Raw genomic sequence first — 20,736 nt, 5'->3', positions numbered from 1 at the left:
GGTCCCCTTGCCCAGGCCTGAAGCCTGTGTCGGAGGCGTCAGGTTTGGGCGGGGGTCAGAGCCAGTGATCGGGGGGAGATGGGGGTCCCCTGTCCAAGCCTGACACCTCTGGCGGAGGCGTCAGGCCTGGGCAAGGAGCCGATCAGGCGATCGGAGGGTGATCGGGGTCTACGCCTCTGGCTGAGGCATCAGGCCTGGGCTGGGGGCAGAACCAGTGATGGGGGGAAATGAAGGTCCCCTGCTCAGGCCTGACACCTCTGTCAGAGGCGTCAGGCCTGGGCAAGGGGCCGATCCTGCGATTGGAGTGTGATGGGGGTCAACGCCTGAGGGCTTCCCCACACCCAGTGCACAAATTTCGTGCACCGGGCCCCTAGTATGGAAATAAAAGGCATAGAGAGCCTTAGATTCATGCAAGGTTAATATTATTGATGGGAAGTGCAGGAATAAAAGTATATAGTCACTAACTGTTATGCTACTTGGTAGGAAAAGAATCCTATAGAAAACTAATGAGGTGAGGGGGAAATCCGTTTTAAATTTAAATCTATTAGATTACTCATATGAAATGCCATTTTTAAAGTCAAAACTGTCAAAGAATAGCAATTGTAAATGATTTTCCCTAATATATAGATTGTCATTTGTTATGACAAATACGAACCAAGATACTTTGAGGTATTAAATAGCTAAGTACAGTTTAATCATAAAGTTCCTGTTTAATTTCCCAGGAACATAATTTTTAATTGCAACTAGTGGGATTTGGGAATGCTTCAAGGAGAGGTGTTTGCAATGGTGTTGAAGACTGCTTGACTTAGTAGTGGAGATGGAATAGAAAAATATCCCAGGCCATGGGCAGTAGCCTAAGTAAAAGAATGGATAGGACAGTGAGTACAGTATGCTACCTTTTGTGTAAGAAAGGAAAACAAAGTATATATTATTTGCTTGTGTAAATGTTTAAATTTTCTGTATTCTTGGAAGAAATTAATGCCAGTGGTCAACTTTTTGGAGTTGGGTATGGAATCTGGGTGGATGGGGGACAAGGTGTAGGGAAGACTCCTGGGTGTCTGGCCATTCCTTCCTTTTCTCCTTTTCTCACCCTTCTTCCCTGGCCCTTTCCCTGCTCAGTGCACAGGCATGGAAACATGGAATGGACTGATGAATCTCAGAGGGAAGTGGGGAGGGAGTGGCCGGGAAGAGATTAACTGAAGATCTTATATGCATACTAGAGGCCCAGTGCATGAATCCTGGCCTGCCGGGATCAGACAGAAACCAGCAGTCTGACATCCCCCAAGGGGTCCTGGATTGTGAGAGGGCGCAGGCCAGGCCGAGGGACCCTAGTAGGCAAATAAAAGAAGTAAGACCAATAAGTGTAATGTGGTACACAAGGGGTGTCTCTTAGAATGCTTCCCAAACTTTACTGCGCTCACAAGTCATTTGGGGATATTGCTAAAATGCATATTGTGACACAGTAGGTCTGGGAGAGCACTTTAGAGTCTGCATTTCTGCACACTCCCAGGTACTGCTGGTGCTGGTGGTCTGCAGATCACATTTTGATCCACAAAGCATTGCATCTCAACCTCAACCCTCTGCTTCTCCTTCTGTCTCTCCAAGAGCTCAGACTTGGTGTCCAAGGTGTAAGCACACACAGCACAAGGCAGAGAAGGAGGCAGAGATCCCCTTTCCATCTACAAATTGTGTTTATTTCCTCATCGGGTTATCTGAATGGACCCATGTTAGAAAGATAATACAGATGTCACCATGAGGCATAGAAAAGAATCATGAAGAAATGAGAGGCAGCTATATCAAGCAAGAGTTGACAAGGGTCCTTAAAGATTAGAATGGAAGCAGCCACTCAACCAGAGTGACTCAGTTGGTTGAGTGCCATCATGCGTATCAAAAGGTTGCTGGTTTGATTCCTGGTCAGGGCACATACCCAGGCTGTTGGTTTAATCCCTGGTTGGGGGCAAACAGAAGACAACTAGTGGATGCTTCTCTCCCCTCCCCCACCCCCTCCTCTCTCCTCCCTTCCGCTTCTCTCTCTCTCTCTCTCTCTCTCTCTCTCTCTCTCTCTCTCTCTCTCTCTCTCTCTCTCCCCCTTCCTCTCTTAGCATGTTCTTAAGTGAGGATTTTTTTTTTTAAAGGAAACATTTGAGATCTTGCTCCCCAGCACATGTCGTCAGAGATTGGCTCAAATAAACTCATAACAATTTTCTCTAGAAAAGAAAAAAAGAATGGAAGCAGCCAGAGAGATTTTTCAGAGGTCAACTCAGCTGGCTGAGGAAGCCAACCTGATGTTAGCAGGAGAGTGAGAAGGAAGGAATAAAGGTGACTCCAGAGTTTTGTGCCTGGATGTGCCTAGAATGATGAGGGTGCCATTAGCTTGTGGGGGAATATGAGTTCAGTTTTATCCCTTACATCTAGGAGAAATCCTAGATCTGAACAAAATGGTAAAATAAATATAGTAATGGGTATCAAGTGAGTATGGACATGAAGTACAAAATGTTTAGAAATAAGAATGTTAGGGCACATGTTCATTGAGTGGAAGAAATCTAAAATAATGGCGGGGGACTGTTTTGGTAGTGTAGGGTAGTGCTACCAAGAAGTTTAGATAAAATAAAAAACCTTTGCTCATAAACAGACATGTAACATTTTCTTCTGTAACAAACTCTTGTAAATCTTTCAGAAAACCTTTGAAGCTTCCAGGAAAGTCAATCCAGTCCCTGACATATCTGCTCCGATATTAGAGTCTGAGTTGCTGGAGTTACCTGTCTGGTATCTTTTATGAGCACTGCTTGTACACAAAATAGTCTTCTGTGTTCCCTTTTAATGAATGTATTTTGGAATGTAAATGTCTTTTCTAATTGTTTAAAATTTACTAACAATTTTACAGAAAAAGGTGCATATAAAACAACTTGGTAGAGCTTTTGGATCCTCAGTTCTTATGAGTGCACTACATACCAGTATATGCTCCTGGTGGTAATGGCTGTGAATCATTGGTGTGTAAGTTGTTTAATGACCACTCATCCCTTTGCAATGTGCCCTAGATGTTCCCCTCTTCAAAATATGGAGTCTGTTGCCTCTCTTCCTGAATCTCAGCTGGCCTTATGACTGGCTTTGACCAAGGGATTACAGTATCTGCTCTTGCCCTCTTGCAATGTACCACAAAGATGTGAGGAAACTTGTCCTAGACTGCTTCCTGTGAGAGACTATGTTCAGAGATAGAGGCCCACCCTTCAGCCAGCACCAAACTCCAGACATCTACAGATGAGTCTGAATGAGTGAGCAGGGGCCAGATTCTGAAGGACTTTGTGAGACATGCTAAGGAAGTTGGACTCTGTGGCATGGACAGAGGGAAGTCACTGAGGCGTCCGAAGCAAGGGAGGGAACTTATCAAACTTACATTTAATTTTATTATTTTTAAAAAATATATTTTATTGATTTTTTTACAGAGAGGAAGGGAGAGAGATAGAGAGTTAGAAACATCGATGAGAGAGAAACATCAATCAGCTGCCTCCTGCACATCTCCTACTGGGGATGTGCCCGCAACCAAGGTACATGCCCTTGACTGGAATCGAACCTGGTACCCTTCAGTCGGCAGGCCAACGCTCTATCCACTGAGCCAAACCGGTTTCGGCCAAACTTACATTTTAGAAAAATAAATCTCACAGTAGGGAGAAGAACAAATGGTTTGAGGAAAAACCTGGAGTTAGAAGATCTGTAGGCAGAAACACTATGGCAATAGCACAGGTGAGAGATGAGCTGGGACTGAACTAATATAGCAGCAACAGAACTGTTGAGATGTGGGGCATGAGGAAGTGGGAAGACTTACCTAAGGGTAACTAGGGTGGCGACAGATGCACCGACTAAGATAGGGAATGGGGATGGGGAGCAGGAGGAGACAGCACCATGGGAAAGAGAATGAGTTCATTTTGGGGGTGTTGGATTTGAGATACTTATGGCATGTCCAGATGGAGAGGACTATTTGTCAATTGGGTATGATGATGGAGGGTTCTGGAAGAAGTCCTGCTAGAAATAGAGATTTGGGAGTTCCTCAGGACAAAGGTAGAAGATCCTAGAAGGTAAATAAGGTTAGTTAGAATAACACGTGGGGTGGAAGGGGTGGGCATTGAGAAGGGACGCCAAAGAAGAAGCCTGAAGAAGAGAGGCCCAAAACAACTGTGAAAAATGCAGGTCTTAGAAGTCAGGTTGAACATTTCCAAAAGAGAGAACCTACAGAGAGGTAGGTGAGGTAAGAGCCGCAACGTAACCTCTGGATTTGGGAATTAGATAGTTGGTGAGCTTTCCAAAGCAGTTTCAAATGAGTGATAGGAGAGCCAGACTGCAGAGAGATGAAGAAATAGATGGAGGGAATTAGATTTCCCTTTCAGAAAATTTAGCTGCAGATAAAAAGAAAGATGATGGTATCAAGGTTAAAATCAGTTTTTGTTGGTTTGTTTCTTAAAATAACAAATATTTGAGCTTGTTTACAGGCTATGGAGAGCAAGGGACTGGACAAGCATTGGAGTGAAGCAATAGTTGATGGAATGGGACCCTGGAGTTGGGAGTAGGAGATGGTGTAGTGATAGAGGGATTGGGTAGGAAGTGAGCCATTTTGTCCTTTGAGACTGGAAGGCTAAAACCCCAATAGAAAATGAAAATCACCCTAGCCGGTTTGGCTCAGTGGATAGAGCATCGGCCTGCGAATTGAAAGGTCCCAGGTTCGATTCTGGTCAAGGGCACAGGCCTGAGTTGTGGGCTCGATCCTCAGTGGGGGACCTGCAGGAGATAGCCGATCCATGATTCTCTCTCACCATGGATGTTTCTATCTCTCTCTCCCTCTTCCTTCCTCTCTGAAATCAATAAAAGTAAATTTTTAAAAAAGAAAAGAAAATGAAAATCATTCATTTTAGAGGACACCACCCTGCTTTCTGGTGTGGTTTGCCCCGGAAGTTCTCAGCAACCTGGTGTAGATAGAATGTTGGATTTGCTTACTGTTGATCACAGAGACGGTTTCTAGTTTTTCAATATTTTAAATAATGGCAAAAGCCATTTTTTATTAGTTCCTTTTTTCTTAAAAAAGTATAACATTACTAATACATTCGAATGCCTGACATACTTTCTCTCCCTTTCTCCTTTGAGGTAACCACTGTCCTGAACTGGCAATATGTCATTCCCATACAGCTAACGTTGGATTACACTAAGTATTTATTATCCATAATTTATATAAACATTGTTTTGTATGTTGAAAGACTTTTTTTTCAAATTATAAAAGAATGTTTATTTAGAAAGGTAGTGAGGTAGTAGAAATAAGCCAGCTGGGCTGCATAGTCTCAGGAAACAAGTTACAGAGGCAGAAGAAGGGCCCTTGGAGCTTTTGAGAGGGAAGGGAAAGGTAATGCTCCTGGGGGGAAGGAGAGGAGGAAGGAAAAGGTGCAGGCCTGCTCCCAGAGGGAGACCGCCTAAATAATTTTAATAAATTGGTATGTTACTGTACTTTTCATTCTGAAATTTGCTGCTGCTTTTTATTTTTTTAATCCTCTTCTGAGGATATGTTTTTATTGATTTTCAGAGAGAGCGAGAAACATCGATGTGAGAGAGAAATGTTTACCGTTTGCCTCTCATAGGCACCCTGCCCAGGGATGGAACCTACAACCTGGGCATGTGCCCTAACTGGAATGATAACAAAGACATTTTGGTGCATGGGACGATGCTCAACCAACAGAGCCACACCGGCCAGGGCCAGATTGTTGGAGTTTAAATTTCAGCTAGTTAACTTAAAGTCTATGTAATCTCGATGAAATTACCTAAACTCTTTTTACTTTCTTTAGTTCTCCTCCCTTTCTTCTTTTCCCTCCCTCCCTCCCTCCCTCCCTTCCTTCCTTCCTTCCTGCCTTCCTTCCTTCCTTCCTTCCTTCCTCTCTTTCTTCATTTCTTTCCTTTCTTTTTGCTTCAGTTTCTTCATCTATAAAGTGGGGTGATTAGTAGTACCTACCTGTTGGATTTTGTGGTAATAATATGCATTAATACATGTAAAGTGCTCAGAGCTAGAGTTCCAGTCAAGATGGCAGAGCAGGTAAACACTGCACTCACCTCCTCCAGCGACTGTTAAATTAGACAACCAATCAGCCTGAGGGAATCCCTCCCATTTGTGGCAACAGCAATCAAGGCTCAACTACAACAGAAGGGCAGACACAATCCACATAAGGGAAACCCCAGAGCACTCAGCTCAGTTGATCAGGGAGACTAAGGCCTCACAGGACACCTACTATAAAAGGCCACTCTACCAAGACTGGGAGTTATAGCAGCTCCACTTAATACATGGAAACAAAGATGGGGAAGCAGCCCAATGAGAAGACAAAGAAACACGTCCCAAATGAAAGAACAGAACAACACTCCAGAAAAAACCTAAATGAAATGGAGGGAAGCAATCTACCAGATACAGAGTTCAAAATATGGGTTATAATATGCTCAATGAACTTATGGGAAGAGTCGATAAGTTCAATGAAAATTTAAACAAAAAGATAGGAAACATAAAAATGGAATTTGTGTTACAGGTTTGTTCCCCTATTTGTATTAAAGCCCAAACAAATGCAAACCAAAGTACAAGTTTATTTAAGGAAATTGTGCCATTCCTAGAGTCACAGGTGAACTAGTGGTCTAATTGCTGGTTCCCCCAATTCCTGGCCTGCATGGCACAGATTATATATGGGGGGTGGGATAATTCATGGCGATTAAGGGAGTAGGGGTCATAGGCTCTTCTGATTCATTGGAGCCAGGGTAGGGAGTAGTTCAGTGATGGCGAACCTATGAAACGCGTGTCAGAGGTGACAAGCGAAGTCATTTTTTTGGTTGATTTTTCTTTGTTAAATGGCATTTAAATATATAAAATAAATATCAAAATCATAAGTCTTTGTTTTACTATGGTTGAAAATATCAAAAAATTTCTATATGTGACATGGCACCAGAGTTAAGTTAGGGTTTTTCAAAATGCTGACACGCCGAGCTCAAAAGGTTTGCCATCGCTGGAGTAGTTGATCATTATATCAGGTCTCGAGGTCAGCTATGGCTCCAGTCTGTCTGGGTACATGAGGGTGTGGTGGGTAGCATCATTCCACTCTCCTGGGCCTGAGGCTGAAACACAACTGAGATCAAGATGTTATCTTCAGTTTGACTAAAACTTGGTTCCCTTGATCAACAGACTTGAGGCTTAAATCAGTTTGACACTGGCCGGAACCTGATGTTCTAAGGCAGTGGTTCTCAACCTTCCTAATGCCACGACCCTTTAACACAGTTCCTCATGTTGTGGTGACCCCCAACCATGAAATTATTTTCGTTGCTACTTCATAACTGTAATTTTGCTACTGTTATGAATCGTAATATAAATATCTGATATGCAGGATGGTCTTAGGTGACCCCTGGGAAAGGGTCATTCGACCCCCAAAGGGGTTGCGACCCACAGGTTGAGAACCACTGTTCTAAGGGCTCTAAGGTAGAAGGGAAAAAAAGAAAGGAGGAAAGAGAGTCATAGTGCCACTAGACGGAATCAAGAAGACAGAAAAGAGGAAGGGTCATGTTAAAGAAATAGAGTTTCTGTGTAAATTAGAAAACATTAAAAAAGAACCAGCCAGAAATGAAGAAGACAGTAATTGAAATGAAGAATGCATTAGAGGGAATCAACAGTAGATTAGATAAATTAGAGGATCTAATTAGCGATTTGGAATACAAGTAGCAGAAAACACCTAATCAGAACAGCAAAAAGAATAAAGAATTCAGTCAGGACACATACAAGAAGCAACCCATGAATGCATAAATCTTTCTCTCTGTCTCTTCTTCAAATCAATAAAAAAAAAGAAGAATAAAGAATTCAAAATAATGAAGATAGGGGCTTCTGGGACAACATCGAGCATAACAACATTCTTATCATAGGGGAACCAAAGGAGAAGAAATTGAAAACCTATTTGAAGAAATAATGACTGAAAACTTCCCTAACCTGGTAAAGGAAACAGACAAACCCAGGAAGCTCATAGAGTTCCAAACAAGATGTAAAGTATAGCATAGGGAACATGGTCAATAATATTGCAAAAACTCTGTATAGTACTAGACTTATTGGGGTGATCACTTTGTGAGTTACAGAAATATCTAATCACTGTGTTGTACACTTGAAACTAATATGATATTGTATGCCAATTGTAATTGAAAAATTAAAAGAATTTTTAAATAGAAACCAATGAGGAAAGAAATCCATATGAAGCACAGAATACTACAGACATACACATATATGAACACTCATATGTACACACACGTATTATTATAGTAAAATGCTGTAAAGATATATCAGCTTTAGGTGACTGTTCATGTTTCAGTGTATTTTTGTGTTATTTAGAAATCTAAGTTGACAAAAGATCATGCAGAAACCCACCATTTAATTCAGCAAAGACACATTCTTCTGCTCCTGCACCCTCAATCTCAAGAATTTGCAGTACTATTTACCACCACTTGGTAGCACTGTACAGCATATGTAGGGCTAACTCAAACTTCATCTTAATCTCCGAAGGTCTAAAATTGCAAAACAAATATCATAAGGTGACAGCTTTGTGGTGGACACTCACTCAAGAAAAGGTTATAAGATAAGTAAAACTAGAGTATTTGGTTAAGAAACACATTAAATACTGGAAGTTTTATCTACAAGAGAAATCCACAAAAGGGAGAGATCCAGGAGAGCTGCGAGGGAAAATGAGGTAAGCTGGCCTGTGAGGCGTAGGGTTAGACTTCAGGAAATTGAGAGAAGGACATTAGATTCGCAGAGGGAAGGGACAGAAGCAAGAACAGTGTGAGCAGAGAAAATGAGACTGATTGAGATCAGAACCGAAGGTTCATGCTGGGAAGTAGTTCTGAGGCCAAGTGGGTGAGCAGTGAGCAGGACAAGGGAGGTTATTGGATTTAATAAGGGGGCAGTGCGTGGAGATCCCTAGAAGTGCTATTTCAGGAGACAGGTGGTCAATTGACAGACCCATTCATTATTTATAATATCCTGTTTGATTTTTGTGTGAAAAATATTCTTCATAGTTTTTCATGAAAAATAATGCTAATATCCTAAATATCCCTATTTTTATGCTTTTTTTGGGGGGAGGGGGTGGGGTAAATCAGAACAAGGTAAAGATCTTTAGCCCTGATAGATAAGGTAGCTTGAATACATGTATTTATTTATTTATTTTTATTTCAAGAATTTAAACCTAAAAACTTAAGTTTGTTTTTAAAATCCCAATGTTTTAAAGGAGAGAAAAAATATTTTCTGGCTGACTGGTTTGGGAACAAGAACAATTATTGTGCCATTAAAACAATACATTTTGAAAATAGCATGCTATTAAACAATGATTGGGTTACCAAAGAGATCAAAGAAGAAATAAAAAAGCATCATGGCAACAAATGACAATGAAAATTCAACAATCTAAAATCTATAGGACATAGTAAAAGCAGTCTTGAAAGGAAAGTTCATAGCTCTACATGCCTACCTCAAAAAAACAAGAAAAAATGGTAATAAATGATCTAACCCTACACCTCAAGGAGTTAGAAAGAGAGCCACATGAAAAGCCCAGTGTAAGCAGAAAGGAAGGAAATAATAAAGATCAGAGTGGAAATAAATGACATAGAGACCAAAAAACCGCCCCCCCAAAAACAAAAGATCAACAAAAGCAAGAGCTGATTCTTTGAAAGGATAAACAAGATTGATGAAAAAATACTATGAACAACTCTATTCCAACAAAATGGACAACCTAGAGAAAATGGACATATTCTTAGAAAAATACAAGCTCCCAAAACTCTATCAGGAAGAATAAAAAAACCTGAGTAGGCCGATAACTACTGAAGAAATTGAAGCAGTGGTCAAAAATCTTCCAGCAAACAAAAGCCCTGGTCTGGATGGTTTTACAGGGGAGTTCTACCAAGTTTTCAAAGAAGACCTAAAAACTATCCTCCTCAGACTATTCCAAAAATTTCAAGAGGAAGCAACACTTCCAATCTCTTTTTATGAAGCCAGCATTACCCTAATTCCAAAATCAGATAAAGGCACCACAAAAAAAGAGAACTACAGGCCAATATCCTTGATGAACATAGATGCTAAAATCCTCAACAAACTTCTAGCAAATCAGATTCAGCATTACATTAGAAAGATCATACACCATGACCAAGTGGGATTTATCCCAGGGATGCAAGGATGGTACAATATCCGCAAATCAATAAATGTGATACATCACATAAACAAATTGAGAGACAAAAATCACATAATCATATCAACTGATGCAGAAAAAGCATTTGACAAAATCCAACATCCTTTGTTGATAAAAACTCTCAGCAAAGTGGGAACAGAGGGATCATACCTCAACATAATAAAAGCCTTATATGACAAACCTACAGCCAACATCATACTCAATGGGCAAAAACTAAACTCATTTCTCCTGAGAACGGGAACAAGACAGGGATGCCCACTTTCACCACTCCTGTTCGATATAGTACTGGAAGTGCTAGCCATAGCAATCAAACAACAAGAAGAAATAAAAGGCATCCAAATTAGAAAAGAAAAAGTAATACTGTCATTATTCACAGACGACCTGATATCATACATAGAAAACCCCAAAAACTCTATCAAAAACTATTACATTTAATAAATGAATTTGGCAATGTAGCAGGATACAAGAATAACACCCAGAAATCTGTGGCTTTTTTATACACCAATAATGAATTCACAGAAAGAGAAACAAACAAACAAAAAAATCCCATTTACCATTGCACCAAAAAACTTAAGATACCTAGGAATAAACTTGACTAAGGAGGTAAAAGACCTGTACTGGGAGAACTACAGGACATTGAAAACAGAGATAGAGGAAGACATAAACAAACGGAAGAACATACATGTTCATGGATTGGCAGAATCAACATCATTAAAATGTCCTTACTACCCAAAGCAATCTATAGATTCAGTGCACTCCCCATTAAGATACCAAGGGCATATTTCACAGATCTAGAATAAATGCTCCAAAAATTCACATGGAATAAAATAATACGCCAAATAAGCTCCCGCCACTGCTGCTAGGCTAAGGAGCAGCAAGCCTGGCTTCTAGCTGAGCGGTGCTCCCCCTGTGGGAGCACACTGACCACCAGGGGGAAACTTCTGTGTTGAGCATCTGCCCCCTGGTGGTCAGTGTGCATCATAGCAACCAGTTGTTCTGTTGTTCAGTCGGTTTGCATATTAGGGTTTTATTATATAGGATTTTTAAATTTTTGGTAAAATATACATAACATAAAATTTACCATTTTAACCTTTTTTAAAAAATATTTTTTTATTGACTTCAGAGAGGAAGGAAGAGGGAGAGAGAAAGCTGCAAACATCAATGATGAGAGAGAATCATTGATTTGCTGCTTCCTGCATGCCCCATACTGGGATCAAGCTGCAACCCAGGCATGTGCCCTGATTGGGAATTGGACTGTGACCTCCTGGTTCATAGGTTGATGCTCAACCACTGAGCCATGCTGGCTGGGCTTTAACCATTTTAAGTGTACAAATCAGTGGGATTAAATACATTAACAATGTTGTGCAACCATCTCCATTTCCAGAACTTTTTCATTGTCCCAAACATAAAACCTGTACTTCTTGAACAGTAACTCACCATTTCCCCCTTATCCATAGTATTTCCAAATTTTACCCCTGTATAGTTTTTTGTAGTGGTTGCTCTAGGTATTACATTATGTATACTTGCCACAATCAACTCATGTCACCATTTTACTAGTTCAAGTTAAGTATAGAAATCTTACATTCATTTACATCTTTGTTCTCTCTGTTTATAATCTATACTAATAGAAGGGTAATATGCTAATTAGACTGGATTGACTGGACATCTTCCAGATGTCTGACTTCCTTCCGGACAAAGCCACGGTGGCCTGGCCAAGGTAGAGGCAGTTAGGGGAAATCAGGCCGGCAGGGGAGCAAGCAGTTAGGGGTGATCAGGCTGGTGGATGAGCAAGCAGTTAGGGGCGAGATCAGACTGGCTTGGGGGAGTAAGCAGTTAGGGGCACGATCAGGCAGGCAGAGTGGTTAGAAGCCAGAGGTCCCAGATTGTGAGAGGGTGCAGGCCAGGCTGAGGGATCCCCCCCTCCCTCCCCACATGCACGAATTTCATGCACTGGGCCTCTAGTATAATATAAAAGGGGCTCTATGGAAAGTAACCTCACAGGGTGATTTGATCATAAATTCCTAATTGAGCAGGTCATGGTAGGTAGTCATGCCCCAGGTATACTAGTATAACTTCTTTAGTAAAAGGCTTATCTTTGCCTTAAGCAAGCCCTGTCCATTGTCTCTGCACATCTAGGTTAACACACCTTTGAAATGCTTCTTCTTAGAGCCCTCTTACTAAAGCCTGACCACCTTCAAGAGAGAACATAATATTAACCTTTCTGAAATCAGATCCCTGCCTTGCTTTCTCCCACTTTCCTGTAATCTTCCTTATACTCCCTCCTTAATTTCAAATGCACAAAAGAAGCTGACAACTGTCATATTCTTGGTAGCACTTATCTCAATCTGTTGAGATCTTGCTTCCATGTGTATCCTCTGTTTGATTCAAATAATGTTTTATAAAAATTCTCTACAGGTATGGACATTCTTATGTCAACATACTTACTCTACATACAACATTGTTATAGTTCTTGCTTTCACTGTTAATTTAGAAATTTAGAAAATTCAAGAGGAGAAGGAAACTGTATTATATACACTAATATTTTTGGTTATTATGTTATTTCTTTCTTCTTGATGTTACAAGTTTCTTTCCTTTATTATTTTCTTTCTGTTAGAAAACATTGTTTCTGGTAGGTCTGCCTCTGAGAAATTCTCTTAGTTTTCCTTCATCTGGGGATATCTTGACTTCATTTTCATTATTAAAGAACTAGTAGCCTGGTGCACAAAATTCATGCACATTAAAAGGGAATTAATTAGTGGAGCCATTTTAATATTGCTATTTGCCCTTTATAATAGAAGTGTGAGAGAGGAAAGGAAATTAGTAAAATGTATATGAAAATAATATATAAATTTATTAATAATTAAACAGTAACAAAAGGATATAACAACAGAGGCATGATTTAAAAACGACAAAAACATGATATGAAAACAACAAAAACATTATGTAAAAACAACAGTGATGCAAACAATGACTGATAAAGTGATTAAACTTATTCTAATATCTCCCTGTACAGCACATTAAGAGTGAAAACAATTTCAGAGTGCTTGACTAATTTCCATTGTGCTGAAGTATTTAGAACTTTAACTGTAACGTCACATGCTCTTCAAACTCAAGAGAAAGCAACATATAACTGACCATGTGCAAAAACGAGTTCAGGTAGGAATATGCCTACTCTGTCTAGACTTTGTCCTTGTGATTTGTTAATAGTCATCACAAATGCTGGCATCACAGGAAACCGTCATCGAATCAATTTAAATGGGAGGCCAGTGTCAGATGGGAACAAATCAATTCTTGGAATCAGAACAACCTCTCCCTCTGCATATCCTGTTAATACTTCAGCTTTGATAATGTTAGGTAGTAATCTTTTGATAATAAAGCTGGTACCATTACAAAGACCCCATTTACTATTGAGATTTCTCAATAGCATGATGATTGCACCCACTTTCAATTTTAATTTATGACACGGCATTCCCGAAGGAGTAATACTATTAAGAAATTCGATGGGAAAATGTTCCTTTTCAGCATCATCTGTGGAATCAATGGAATCTTCACTCAAATATGTGTGAAAATCTCCATCGAGTATTTCCAAAATTTCTTCATTTAATTTTTGAACATGCTCATTTTTTGGACAAAGAATTGCATGTTTAGATATATTTTTCATATTATCTATAGATATAGTATTTCCAAAGGTAGCTTCAATAATAGATCCATTACAAATCATTTCACAGGAGATTTCAATAATATCCATTCCTAAATGAAAACTGCTATCAAGTTTGCCATCTCCAAGTTTTACTAACCATCCACTATAAGCAGAATCCTCTGATCTCATATTTGTTGTAAGAGACAACTTTCTGAAACATCCCCAAACATTGCAGTACTTTAAACTCGTTTGTACTATGGCCGATCACATAGTATGCAGTACAATATGGAGACATTGTCGAAAATCTCCTCCAAGAAGGAGAACTTTCCCACCAAATACAACATTCAAATTCCTCTTAGTAATCTGTCTATGGTGTTTATAGCATGACTGGATGCCATGGTGCATTCATCAATAATGAGAAGTTGGGCCTTTTTAATAGTTTTAGCAACTTCACTCTTTATATTGAGTTTAGAAATTGAAGCTTCATTTAATGCAGTGGTTCTCAACCTGTGGGTCGCAACCCCTTTGGGGGTTGAATGACCCTTTCATAGGGGTCGCCTAAGACCATCCTGCATATCAGATATTTACATTATGATTCATAACAGTAGTAACATTACAGTTATGAAGTAGCAACGAAAATAATTTTATGGTTGGGGGTCACAACATGAGGAACTGTATTTAAAGGGCCAGAAGGTTGAGAACCACGGATTTAATGGAATCGGTAATTTATATTGGGAATGAAAGGTGCTTCCACCGAGAAGTAAATTTGCAGCAATTCCTGTAGACACTGTGGATAAAACAGTACTACCACGACCTCTAATATAATGTATTAAAACTTTATACAGATATGCAGGTGAATAGGATTCCTAGCTGGCAGGCCCCTGACAGCAAGCTGGCCACCTGTGGATTCTGTGAGGAATGGGGTTCCCTTCTCCCTCCTGTCAGGGTCTGGGGTGCAGATGAATGGGGTTCCTGGCTGGCAGGCCACTGACAGCAAGCTATCCAACAGCAGATTCTGTGAGGAATGGGGCTGCCTCCTCCCTACTGTCAGGGTCTGGTTTGAAGGCCGGACTCAGTACTTCCATGCCTCGCTCCGGCGGGTTCCTGCCTGAAGTCTTGCCCTGAAGGCGGGTTCCTGCCTGAAACCTCCCCCTCTGGGAAACAGCTGGGGGAGGGCGCAGCCGTTTCCAAGACGACCCCTGCAGGACTGACTTCTTTCCGGTTGGTTGCGCTTCTGGAGGTGATGTTACACCGAGGGTTTTTATATAAGTAGCTATTTTCCCTTTTCCTATGGAAGCCACCAGCTTGGGAGAAGTGTGGCCACAGATATCAGTGTGCTCTGAAAAGAGGGAGTCATCTGGCAAAAATGTCACTTTCACACCAACTTGTGCAAAAACGGATGTGAATTGGCAGGTCATCAAACCAATGTTGAGTCTTGGGGTACTGGCAGAACTGTGGCTCGAATTCCTAGAGTTTGAGGTGGGGGAAATCATTGTTCTGGCCAGAATGCTTTTAGACATATGCGTGTGGGGGCTGCACATTTGCACCAAAACCTGGCGGCATTGGCAATGCAGAGTGAACACAACAGAGCAGCGATATGCCATCTGCGGTGCCCTGGCTGCCTCGGCCTTACCAGCGCTGGTCATGTCTAAAGGTCATCATATTGAGGAAGTTCCTGAACTTCTCTTGGTACTTGAAGATAAAGTTGGAGGCTATGAGAAGACCAAGAGGCTGTTTTGTTTCTTAAGAAACTTAAGGCCTGGAATGGTATCAAAAAGGTCTATGCCTCTCAGCGAATGAGAGCTGGCAAAGCAAAATGAGGAATTCGGCGCAGAGACCGTGCATTATCTGTAACACGGGGACAACGGTACCATCAAAAACCGAGAAACATCCCTGGGGGAGCATTTGAGATTTTGCTCCCATGTGTTTGGCTAAAATTGACTCTTTTTAATTTTTAAATAAAAAAATGTGTTTTCAAATAAACATATGAAAATTATCAACAGGTTTTTATGTTTCTTATATTGATGAGGTTTTTATAGAAAACAGGAAGCCGAGAAAGGAGAAAATAATGCTGAGATTTGGTGATGGAATTAGTCTGCTTAATGTAAGCAAAGTGAACATTTTGAACCTTGCTCCCAGGAGCACGTGAGCCGTTTCTGTGTTTGGACTGAAAGGGCTTTTCCGCGAGTTAGGTGGTCTGTATGGCACCTGGTGGAAAGCAGCCTCCCTCAAGAGTAACTACAGCCTTCCCATGCACAAGGTGCTCAGTACAGACCTGAGCAGAATCTTGAAAACCCTAGAGACCCAAAGAGCCCTCTGAGCACCGCGCAAGAAGATTCACCGCAGAGTCCTGAAGAAAAATCCACTGAAAAACCTGGGAGTCATGTTGAAGCTGAACCCATAGGCAAAGACCATGAGCCAAACATCGTTCTCCAGGGGCCAAGAACCACAAGCTCCAGATGGATAAAGCAGCAGTTCTAGACGCCAAATCAGAAGAGAAGGGGGTTCCAGGCAAGAAGCCTGTGGTAGGGAAGAAAGGAAAGAAGGCTGTTGGTGTTAGGAAGCAAAAGAAACCTTTGGTGGGGAAGAAAGGCTACAGCTACCAAGAAACCAGCCCACAGAAGAGAAACCCACCACAGAAGAAAAGAAGCCTGTAACATAAAGTTAAATGTGGTCAAATCACTTCGGACAGCTCTAGCCGACTTGGCTCCGTGGATAGAGCGTCAACCTGGGGACTGAAGGGTCCCAGGTTCGATTCCGGTCAAGGGCACGTGCCTGGGTTGCAGGCTCCATCTCCCCCCCCCCCCCCCCCGTGTGTGTGTGTGTGTGTGTGTGTGTGTGTGCAGGAGGCAGCCAATCAATGATTCTCATCATTGATGTTTCTATCTCCCTCTCCCTTCCTCTCTGAAATCAATAAAAATATATATTTAAAAAAAATCACTTTGGACAACTAATTTTGAATAAAAACCTAATCAAAGACAGTGAAAAAATTATTTTCACTGGACATAGGATACTCGGTTGACAATTCTTTCCTTTTAGTACTTGAAAAATGTTGTGCCACTTCTTTCTGGCCCTCATGGTTCAGATGAGAAATCTGCTGTAATCCATATTTGTGTTCTGCTTTAAGGTATTATTTCTCTCTGGCTGCTTCTAAGGTATTTTCTTGATCTTTAGTTTTCAGAAGTTTAATTGTCATATGTCTTGGAGTGGATTTCTTTGAGTTTATTTCATTTGAGATTTGCTTAACTTCTTGAATTTGTAGGTTTATTTATTTACTTTTTTACCAAGTTAGGGATGTTTTCAGCTATTTTTCTTTGAATACGTTTTCATACTCTTTTCATTTTGTGACTGAAATGATATAATTATTATCTTTTAAAAAATCCTATAGTCCTTAAGACTCTGTTCCTTTTATTTCAGACTATTTTTTCTCTGTTGTTCAGGTTTGGTAAGTTCTATTGATCTGTTCTTCAAGTTCATTGATTTTATCTCTCTTATTTTTACTCTATTATTGAGCTCATACAGCAAGATTGTATTTTACTTACGTATTTTTTCAGTTCTTTAATTTCCATTTAGTTCTTTTTGATAATTTCTATTTCTTTGCTGAATTATTTACCTTCAATTTGTTTCAAGAGAATTTGTAAATGATTGCTGAAGGTTTTTATGATAATTGCTTTAACATAATTATCAGATAATTCCAACATTTGATTCATCTCATTGTTGGCATACATCGAGTGTCTTTTCTCATTCATGCTGTCATTTTCCTGGTTCTTGAATGAGTGATTTTTTTTATTATATCCTGGACATTTTAGTATATTATAAGGCTCTGGATACTATTTAATCTTCATGGTCTTTTAGCAGGCAGTCCCCTGTTGAGATTTAACACATGGGCTGTTGGGTGTGTGTTTTAGATTTCCTCTGGTCCATTCCAAAACCACTTTGGCAAAAGTGGAGCGCTGCATCACACTGCCTTGTTGCAAATGGGTGAGGTGGAAGTTCAGCTCGCCCCTGGTCCACGGACACCCTCCCAGTAAAAGTGGAGCCTCAGCGCCCATTGTCTTGTTGCCTCTGAGTGGGGGTGTGAACTCAGCTCCATGTTCAATCTGCTGATCCCACCTGCAGGGGGAATGGGAGCACCGCCTGCTTTTGCCAGGCAGAAGATGGAAGGTCAGTTCCCCATTCAGCTCTTCCCAAACCATTCTGCAGAAGCACTGGAGTGCTGCCTCTCCCGTCCTGGATGAGAGGGACTGAGTGGGAAATCACTCCCTGTGCAGTTCTGCCGAAATCATGCTGGGGAGAGGGTGTAGGGGTTTTTTGTTTGTTTGTTTGTTTTTCTGTGTTTGGCTGGAGTAAGACAGATATTGCTAATAAGGTTTTCTATTATAAGGCCACCCTTTTCCCCTCATGGTGGAGCCAGGGAAAACAGACTTTTCTTGGGGCTTTTATTTTCTTGGGGTTGAGGCTTTTCCAGTCTGAGATATGACAGAAAATAAAGAAACCCAGGAACTTACCATGGTGTCATTTCTCAAGTGCCAAGATCCCTATGTAGGCCAACCTCTTTCTAGCTTTGAAAATAGTCCCATGCTTAATGAGACATATCATGCGACAAGTGACTATGACTGATAAGTTAAAAGAAATACAAACAATAGAAGCAGACCCACAAATGACTCAGAGGTTATATTTAGCAGGTAAAAAAAAATTCCCATGCTATGTCCAGGGTTTTTAGGAATGAGCTGGAGCAATGGGATTACTTCATGTTAGTGGAACTGGAAGTCTCCTCAGAAAGCCATTTTTCAAACACTTGCTTAATTTACTACCTGGAGTCTCCCCCAGGTTGTCAAAAGTCGTGAATCTTGTATTTTACAATTTACAACCTAGACTCTGCCCTGAACAGATGCATAGTAAATTATGTAAACAGACAAATCAAATGCATATCTAATAAAAAGAAATAATAACATGCTAAATTTATATAAGGATTCATTATTTACAGAGCACTTTCTATATACATATTCTCTATACATTTACTAATTAAATGTATGCATTTACTATTATATATATTTCAACAATGTTGCAAGGTAGGTGGAGTAGGTATTGTTTTTTTGTGTGTGTGTGTGTTTTTTTAAAGGGAGCTGATTGGTTAAGGTTCTTGCCTAAGGTTGAAAAGCTGGTCAGTAGAAGTGCTATGATTTTGTGAATTTTAGCCCTGGGCTCCTATTACCAAACCACACTACCTAGGGTAAATGAACATTTGTTCTATTAGCAATCCCATGCTTGACAAATAATCATGGAGCATGGTTTTGTCTTTTTGAGGTACAGTATTTTATGGGTTTTGAAATCAGAATGATTCAAATTCAAGTTCCAACTCCACCATGTCTAAGTTGTGTAACCTTGGAAAAATTACTTAACCCTTCTGTGCCTCAATTTCTTCATCTGTAAAATGGGGATAACAATATTTACTTTCAAAGATTCTTTCGGATAATCACACATTTAAAGCAAAGTGCCTGGCTTAATAAATGGTAGCTGTTATTATTCTTCTTAAATATACACAAAGCAAAAAAATAAATCCCCATTGCATTTCCATGATGAGGAAGTAATGATTCAGGCTCCAAGCTTTCAGAAGCAGGGCGTGTGCACCTGTCCATTCCTGTTTGGTTGTGCAGCACCTCACATGTTGCTTAATAAACACTGGCATCTCTGTAATTTTAACTGGAAGGGACTTAAAGGTCACCTGTCTCAAGCCTCTCATTTTATAGGTAAGGAAACAGGCTGGGCGAGGTTGGATGAATTACTTCGGGGTTACAGTGTTAGTGCCTTCCTGCTACACCTGGTAGAGCACACCAAGGAGTAGGCAGAAAACAAGTATACAACAACACCCAGACTCCAGGAAGGAGGAGATTCAGACCAATAAAACCGGAGGGAGGGGGTCCAAAGGTGTAAATGCCCCCTGCAGGCTGGACACCATCCATGAGGGAAGTGCTTTCCTGGTAGGCAGCCAATTGGACGTGCCTGGCCTTCAGGTGTGGTGAAGGCTACACCAGCAGGGCTTTGCTGGTGAGAGAGGCTGTCTTCTGCAGACATTAGTGCGGCTGTAGGAAGGGGGCGGTAGATGTAGAAGAAAAGGCATTATTGTCGACACTGCCTATCCAATTCCTATTAGCAGGTCTTAATGGGGGCAAGTGTCATTCAGCTAGTCATCAAACAGTCATTTAAATGGCCATTTGCCCCACACCACACAGGAGCCATAAAAGAAGCAGAAAACACTCACTTTAATATTTTTTGGTAGTAGTTGCGTTTTCAACCATTTCTTAAACTGATCTTAGTAGCAATTGTGAGAAATGTCTCATGTGGAGATTTTATTTTATTGGCTTGAAAATAAAGAAAGTTTAATTTGAAAAATAAGAAGGAATGGTATTTTTATAATTCAATATTTCATAACAACACATTTTGTCAGTTGATCCTTGCTTTTATATTGGCTGTCAGCTGGAATAGTCAGTAACTTAGCAAGGTCTTTTCTTTTCTTTTTTTAATCCTCACCCAAGGATATTTCCCCATTGATTTTAAAGAGAGTGGAAGTGAGAGGGAAAGACAGAAACATCGATGTGAGAGAAACACATCGATTGGTTGTCTCCTGCACACCCCTGACCAGGGCTCAAGTTGGGGAGGAGCCCGCAACTGAGGGATGTGCCCTTGACCAGAATCAAACCCAGGACCCTTCCCACTGAGCCAAACCAGCTAGGGCTCCACATGGTCTTTTTTTTTACAATTATAATTATAAATATAACCTTTCTTCCCCTTATCTGAAAGTGTGTTTAGCATAAAATTACATTTCCAAAGCAATATTTTATAAATTCTCAAATCTAAAAAGATGACATTTTGACA

At 40.5% G+C, this 20,736-nt stretch overlaps 1 pseudogene across 1 annotated transcript; it reads left to right on the top strand.

Moving 5' to 3' along the window:
• The first annotated feature begins 6,055 nt into the window (after positions 1-6,055).
• LOC308526416 (large ribosomal subunit protein uL4-like) lies at positions 6,056-16,522 on the top strand (annotated as a pseudogene). Its single transcript has 3 exons — positions 6,056-6,067; positions 15,210-15,710; positions 15,900-16,522. The product of its transcript is annotated as a large ribosomal subunit protein uL4-like (transcript).
• Positions 16,523-20,736: the final 4,214 nt, after the last annotated feature.

Source organism: Myotis nattereri, assembly GCF_964212035.1.
Source record: "Myotis nattereri genome assembly, chromosome: 10".
Taxonomy (NCBI): Eukaryota; Metazoa; Chordata; class Mammalia; order Chiroptera; family Vespertilionidae; genus Myotis; species Myotis nattereri.
This window is presented reverse-complemented; position numbering and strand designations above follow the sequence as displayed.